This window comes from Carlito syrichta, unplaced genomic scaffold (genome assembly GCF_000164805.1).
Source record: "Carlito syrichta isolate Samal-C Ts95f unplaced genomic scaffold, Tarsius_syrichta-2.0.1 Scaffold309736, whole genome shotgun sequence".
Lineage (NCBI taxonomy): Eukaryota > Metazoa > Chordata > Mammalia > Primates > Tarsiidae > Carlito > Carlito syrichta.
The window spans coordinates 310,228-318,301 of record NW_007253832.1 but is presented as its reverse complement, the minus strand read 5'-3'; positions in this window follow the sequence as shown (position 1 = coordinate 318,301).

Genomic DNA, 8,074 nt, shown 5'->3' with positions numbered 1-8,074 from the left:
ACTCCCTTCAAACTTCACCTGGAATCTGATCACTTCCCACCCCCTCCCTGCTGGGACCCACAGTCAGCCACACTCCGGCACCAACCCCAGTAGCTTCCTACCTAAGCGTCCCCTCTGCCCATCCTTCCTGCTCTATTTTCTACACACGCACTGGTGTGAAGTCTTTTTTATCTTTTAAAAATATAATCAGGCCAGGCTCCGTGGCTCAGCCTGTAATCCTGTGCCTTGGGAAGCTGAGGTGAGTGGATTGCCTGAGGCCGCGGGTTCGAGACCCGCCTGGGCAGCGAAACCTCATCTCTACAATAAATCAAAAAATCAGCCGGGCATGGTAGCGCATGCCTGTAATTCCGGCTACTCGGAAGGCTGAGGCGGAAGGATCGCCGGAGCCCAGCAGGTCGAGGCTGCGGTGGCCGGGAGCGGACCCTGCACTCCAGTCTGGGCAACGGAGTGAGATTCCAACTCAAAAAAAAAAAAAAAATCAGGTCTGGCTCGGTGGCTCACTTTAATCCTAGCACTTTGGGAGGTCGAGGTGGGAGGATTGCTTGAGGCCAGGAGATCCAGACCAGCCTGGGCAATGTACCAAGGCTTTGTCTCTACGAAATAAATAAGCAAATAAAATAAAAATATAATCGGGTTGCCTCATACTCCTACTCAGAGCCATTCGGTGGCTTTCACTGATACTCAAAAGTAAACCCAGATTCCTTGCTATGACCTATGAGCATCACATCATCCTGTCTCTGCAACATTGTCACCTATTGCTCTTCCCACCCGACACTATTTCCTCATCACTCTAAACCAGAGCTGTCCAACCCAGGAGCCACCAGCCACACAAAGGCTACTGAGCACTTGATACCTACAGCTAGTTCAGATTGAGATGCTGCTCGTGTCAAATACACACTGTATTTCAGACTGAGTACAAACAAGGGAATGTAACATTTCTCATTAACAATTTTTAAATGTTGCTTATAAGTTGAAATTATAATAATTGAATATATTGGGTTAAATAAAATAAATGACTACTCTTATGTTTTTAAAGTGGTTTTTTTTTTTGAGTTGGAGTCTCACTCTGTCACCCAGACTAGAGTGCTGTGGCTGCTCCCGGCCACCGCAGCCTCGACCTGCTGGGCTCCGGCGAGCCTTCCGCCTCAGCCTTCCAAGTAGCCAGAATTACAGGCATGTGCTACCACGCCCGGCTGATTTTTTGATTTATTGTAGAGATGAGGTCTCGCCAAGTTGCCCAGGCGGGTCTTGAACCCGCAGGCTCAGGCAATCCACTCCTCAGCCGCCCAAAGGTGTGGGATTACAGGCTGAGCCACCGAGCCCGGCTGGTTTTAGAATGTTCTCTTAGAAAAGTTTAAAGCACTGGCTAGGTGCAGTGGCTCATGCCTATAATCCCAGCCCTTTGGGAAGGTTGAGGTAGGAGGACTGCTTGAAATCAGGAGTTTGAGACCAGCCTAGGCAACATAGTGAGACCCTCATCTCTACAAAAAATGTTTTTTAAAAATTAGCTGGGATGTGGTAATACCAGTGATGGGGAGTGGTTGTAAATACAGATGAAGCTTCTCTTGCTAGCCCGCCGCTCACCTGCTATGTGACTGTCTTCCTAACAGGCCACAGACCAGTCGGTACCTGTTGGGGGTTCAGGGTCTGGGGCCCCAGTCGTAGGCAATAAGGAGAGAGGGAGAAATGAAAAAGGTCTAGAAGTAAGCCTCGAAGAAAGTCAACTTTAAGAGGCAGGGGGAAGATGGCGGCCGAGCCAGTCGGACTATGTGAGTCCCTGCATGAGTAAGTGTGAGGAAAGTCTTGTGTACGTGCTGGTGAGCAAGTGGGCGTGTGAGTGGCTGACTGAGTGAGGGACAGGGACTTGGTGGCCAGGGCTCTCCTGGTGCCGCAGTGTCTGTGCTTGGACCCTAGCGATTCCCAGGATGCGGAAGCCGAGCGCCATTTTCTTTTAAATCAACAAAACCCTCCCTGGGAAGAAAATGCTGGGAGAGCCCGTCTAAGTGGGAGCTCGAGAGAGCAAGTGGCCAGGCCTCTGGTGCAAGAGCTGGTGCTGCAGCTTCTCTGCTTGGTCTCCCTGGCTCTTCCAAGGCTGCAAAAACCGAGTTTTCCTGTGAAAAGCAGAGGGGAGAGACTGTCACCCCAGGCTCTCCCTCACCCTTGGCAGGAGAGACTGCCGGTTCCAGGCTTTGCCTCACCACTTCAGCGCCTGACAGAGCACTGGCAGCAGGGGCTGCAGAGGGAGTCCACACAAAGTCCCATGAAGAAGACAAGAGAGGCACCCTGCCACCATCTTGAAGGTGGGGCAGGAAAATGCCCCAACTTGCTCACCCCGGAGTGACAGACCCAATCTCTGTGACAGACGGATTAACGACTCAGGGATCGATCAGGACCCAGAGGGAATATCCTGAAAGCACAAACTTCGGAGGGACCTGATGAGTGCTGAGTTCCAGGTACCCCACCCCCTGCCCTGATCCAGCCGTGACACAAACAGTGTGACCAGAAAAGGAGGAGGAAGAACTCCAAAGAGATCGGTGATGAGTCCGGGCTGACACAAACCCCCTCCGCCCCAGCAATTCTCCACAACTGAGAAGGACAAACCCAGGCCGAGCCTGGACGTCAGGTGCCATAGGAGAACTCCATTCCAGGATAGGCCTCTCTGGGGCACCCCCCCGCGAGTACATACCTGGGGAAGAGACAACCCTGCCCCTCCCCACGGGAGGAGATCTCCCTGACCATACGAGAGAGGGAGAGGAGGACTGCAGCCCAACCCACCTCCATTATTCCTCCTCCTTTCCTGCTCTGGGCGCTGAGGAGAGAGTGAAAGAGCTGGCTCTGGAGGACAGCCCAGATTAGAGGGAAAGTACAGAGACAGCCCCAAGAGGGTAGCGTTTTTTTAAATTTTAATTTTTAAAAAAACTTTAAAAAATTCTTTGTTAGTTCATCTATTTTAAAATATTTTTCCTTTGTGCATGAAGTGTATGTGAGGGTTTGATTTGCATCCCCCCCAAATTATTATTATTTTTTTCTGTTTCTTCTTTTATTTGTCGTGTTCTGTTTATGTGTGTATATGAATGATTGAACATTCATCTTTCAATTTTGTTGTTGTTATTAGTATGTTTTTGCTCTTTTGTTCTTTTGGGGTTTTTTTAATTTTCATTTTTTATAATTTAAGGTGTGTGTCATATATGTGTGAGGGTCTGTGTGGAATTCCTCTTTTTCCCCCCAATCTTTCTGTTTTTCTTCTCTATTCACTTTGTGCTAGGCGTGTGTGTGTGTTCAGTTTTCTTGGTTTTTCGTTGTTGTTTGTTTTGTTACACTTTGTTGTTATTCCAGTTTGTTTTGGGGTGTGTGTATGTCTGTGTCTGTGTCTGTTCAATTGTTTTTTCTGCGTTGCATCGTCATTTAGAGTGGTGGTGGGGAGTGGGTCTCAGGGAACACATACCACAATAAGTGAATACTGTAATTTGCAAGTAGTTTCTGAATTCTAGTGCCCTATCCCCTACTTTAGTTGAATTTCAAAAACTGCAAGAGACAACAAAGCTTCCCATCCACTGTTCTATTTCAAAATAGAACAAATCCAGAGCCCAGATTAGGGAAGAATAGAGGACTGAGCAAAAATCAGGGAAAGCCTCTCCCACTGACACTGAATAACAGAAATAAAGATAAAAAAACAAGAGATATGTCCCAAATGATGAAAAACCAAAGGAAGACCACAGGCAATTTCAAGTGTACCAAAGACAAAAACTCCTGAAAAATCAGACCTTGGTGTCCAAACAATGGAAGTCACCAATGACTGGCAAAACAGGGATTAGGGAATGGATGGACAGAGTAAAAAAGACTCAAGAAAGACACGATGCAACACTGAAAGAACTTGTAATAGAGATTTTGGCAATAAAAAATCTCATCCAGGAAATAAATAACAAGATGACAACATGGAAAGCAGAATTAATCTAGCTGAAGAAAGAATCTCAGAACTTGAAGACCAGAACATGGACTTAACCTGACCTGTAAAAAACATAGAAAGAAGACTCAAAAAGAATAAAGTTTACAAGAGATGTGCGATTATATCAAGAGGCCGAACCTATACCTGATTGGTATCCCAGAAGAAAGGGAAATGGAGAACAACTTGGAGCAAGTATTCTAGGAGGTAATTCAAGAAAACTTTCCCCATCTTACCAGAGATGTGACCAGCTAAGCACAAGAAACACAGAGAATCCCCACAAGACATCAAAAGAGAAGACCAACCCTTAAACACATAGCAATTCGCCTACATGAACTAGGCACAAAACAAAAAATCCTAAAGGTACCAAGAGAGAAAGGTCAGACTACCTACCAGGGTAAACCAATCAGAATAGCAGCAGACCTATTGGCAGAAACACTACAAGCAAGAAGGGATTGGAGCACTGTATTCAAAGTCCTCAAAGATAAGCAATTTCAACCAAGGATTTCCTATCCAGTCAAGCTCAGCTTCATCAGTGATGGAGAATTAAAATCCTTCTCAGACATACAATCCCTAAGAGATTATGCAGCTTCCAGACCAGCTCTATAGGAGACACTTAAAAAGATATTAAGCACAGAAGACAGAAAAAACAACAACGAATGACCACACACTTCCCAAGAGAACAGCAGAGCACAGAATCAATAGAGAATACAGTGCAACAAGAAACTTGAGAACATACACATACAACAAAGCCAAAAGAAAACACGCAAACAAAGAAAAAACTTTCTAAGAACCTCATGACAGGGATAAACAATCACATTTCAGTAATCAGCCTGAATGTGAACAGACTAAATGCACCACTGAAAAGACACAGAATGGCAAACTGGATAAGAAACCATGACCAATTATTTGCTGCATCCAGGAGACTCATCTCACTACAAGAGACGCACACAGACTCAAAGTTAAAGGATGGAAAACAAGTTTCCAGGCAAATGGATCACAAAAGAAGGCAAGAGTTATAATCTTACTATCAGACAAAACAACCTTTAAGCTATCAAAAATTTAAAAAGATGCAAAAGGAAACTACATAATGGTAAAAGGTTCAATCCATCAACAAGAAATATCTATCCTAAACATATACGCACCCAACACAGGAGCACCAGCATTTATAAAGCAACTACTAAGTAAACTAAAAAAAAGATATTGACTCTAACACTATTATAGCCAGGGATTTGAATACCCCATTAACAGCCCTAGATAGATCATCAAGGCAAAAAAATCAACAAGGAGATCCAGAACCTAAACTTGACACTCGACCAAATGGACTTAAAAGATACCTACAGATTATTCCACCCAACAACCACAGAATATACATTCTACTCATCACCACATGGGACATACTCCAAGATTGATCACATCCTTGGCCATAAATCAAGCATAAACAAATTCCATAAGGTTGAAATCTTGCCATGCACATTCTCAGACCACAGTGGGATAAAAATAGTTATCAACACCAACAACATTTCCCCAAAGCCCACAAAGATGCGGACACTAAACAGCATGATGCTGAACAACTACTGGTTCAACACTGAAATCAAGGCAGAAATTGAAAGATTCCTGGAAACAAATGAAAATGAAGAAACATCTTACCAAAACCTCTGGGATACCATGAAATCAGTTCTAAGAGGGGAATTTATATCTCTATGAGCACACAACAAGAAAACAGAAAGGGATAAGTTGAGAGCCTAACAAATCACCTAAGGAAGCTGGTAAGAGAAGACCACCAAAACCCCAATTTTAACAGAAGAATCCAAATCACAAAAATACAAGCCCAAATATGGGACATAGAAGACAAAAATATCATAGAAAACTTCAACAAAACAAAAACTTGGTTCTTTGAAAGACTCAAGAAGATTGATGGACCCCTAGCCAGAATGACCAAGAAAAAGAGAGGAAAAGCCCAAATAAACACAATCAGAAATACAAAAGATCAAATTACAACTGATCCCGAAGAAATACAAAAGATTATCAGAGATTACTATGTACAACTATATGGAAACAAATGTGATAACCTAAAAGAAATGGAGCACTTTCTGACATCACACAACCTCCCCAGGTTGGAAAAAAAAGAGACACTGAGATGCTAAATAGACCAATAACAACTCAGGAAATTGACTCTATCATATGAAAACTACCTACAAAAAAAGCCCTGGACTGGATGTCTTTCCAGCAGAATTCATCAAAACGTACAAGGAGGAGCTGATACCAATCCAATTGAAAGTATTCCAAGCAATTGAGAAGGATGGAATTCTCCCCAAATCATTTTACGAAGCTAACATCACACTGATACCCAAACCAGGTAAAGATCCAACAAAAAAAGAGAACTACAGGCCAATATCTCTTATGAACATAGATGAAAAAATCCTCAACAAGATTCTAGCAAATCGGATCCAAAAACACATATCAAATATCATCCACCATGACCAAGTAGGCTTTATCCCCAGGATGCAGGGCTGGTTCAACATTCGCAAGACCATAAATGTCATTAAATACATCAAGAGATGTAAAAGCAAGAACCACATGATTATATCACTAGATGCAGAAAAAGCTTTTGATAAAATCCAGCATCCCTTCTTGATAAAAACCCTCAAACACCTAGGTATAAAAGGAATATACCTCAAAATAGTAAGTGCCATCTACAATAAACCCATAGCTAACATATTGCTAAATGGACAGAAACTGGAAACATTTTCCCTGAAAACTGGAACAAGACAAGGTTGCCCACTCTCACCCCTCTTGTTCAACATTGTGTTGGAAGTCCTAGATCGAGTAACTAGACAAGAAAAGGAAATCAGGGGTATCCAAATAGGAAAAGAGGAAGTCAAGTTATCCCTCTTTGCTGATGATATGATCCTATACCATGAAAATACAAGAGAATCTGTCAAAAACCTCCTTGTACTTTGGCAAAGTCTCAGGGTTCAAAATAAATGTGCAAAAGACAGTTGCATTCCTATATACCAACAACAAGAGGGCAGAGACCCAAATTAAAAGCACAATCCCACTCACAATAGCCACCAAAAAAAACCGAAATACTTCGGCATCTTCCTAACCAGATAAGTGAAAGACCTTTACAATCAAGCATAAACAATGAGAACTACAAAATATTGCTCAAAGAAATCCAAGAAGACACCCACAAATGGAAAAATATTCCATGCTCATGGATAGGAAGAATCAACATCGTTAAAAGTCTATCCTACCAAAGGCAATCTACAGATTCAATGCAATACCTATTAAGTTACAAACATGTTTCTTCTCAGACCTGGAAATGGCAATACAGAAATTCATATGGAAACATAAATGACCACGAATAGCCAAAACAATCCTTAGCAAAAGAAACAAAGCAAGGAGGTATCACACTTCCAGACTTTAAATTTACTATAAGGGTTAGTGTAATCAAAACAGCCTGGTACAAGAACAACTATACAGACCAATGGCATAGGATAGAGATTCTGGAAGCAAAGCCTCAATTCCTCAACCAGTTCATCTTTGACAAAGCCTCCAACAACACCACTGGGGAGAGGAGAACCTATTCGGTAAATGGTGCTGGGAAAACTGGCTGACCACATATAGAAGATTGAAACAGGACCCCTACCTATCACCATTCACAAAAATTAATGCTAAATGCATCAAAGACCTGAATGTATAACCTCAAACTATAAGAATCTTAGAAAGTGCAGGAGACACCCTTATGAAACTTGGAACTGAGAACAATTCCCTATTCAGAACACTAAAGGCTAATACCTTAAGAAATAAAATAGACAAGGGGGACCTCATGAAATTAAATGAGCTTCTGCAAAGCAAAAGAAACTATCAAGAGAGAAAGATAGCTCACAGAATGGGAAAAAATATTTGCCAACTGTATATCTGACAAAGGCCTAGCATCTAGAATCTACAAGGAACTCAAATGTGCTGAAAGGAAAAGAACAAGCAATCCCTTTAAAAAGTGGGCTAAAGACATTAATAGACACTGCTCAAAAGGAGATACGCAGGCAGCCAACAGACACATGAAAAGCTGCTCAGCCTCATTCATCATCAGAGAAATGCAAATCAAAAAGCACACTGAGATACCAC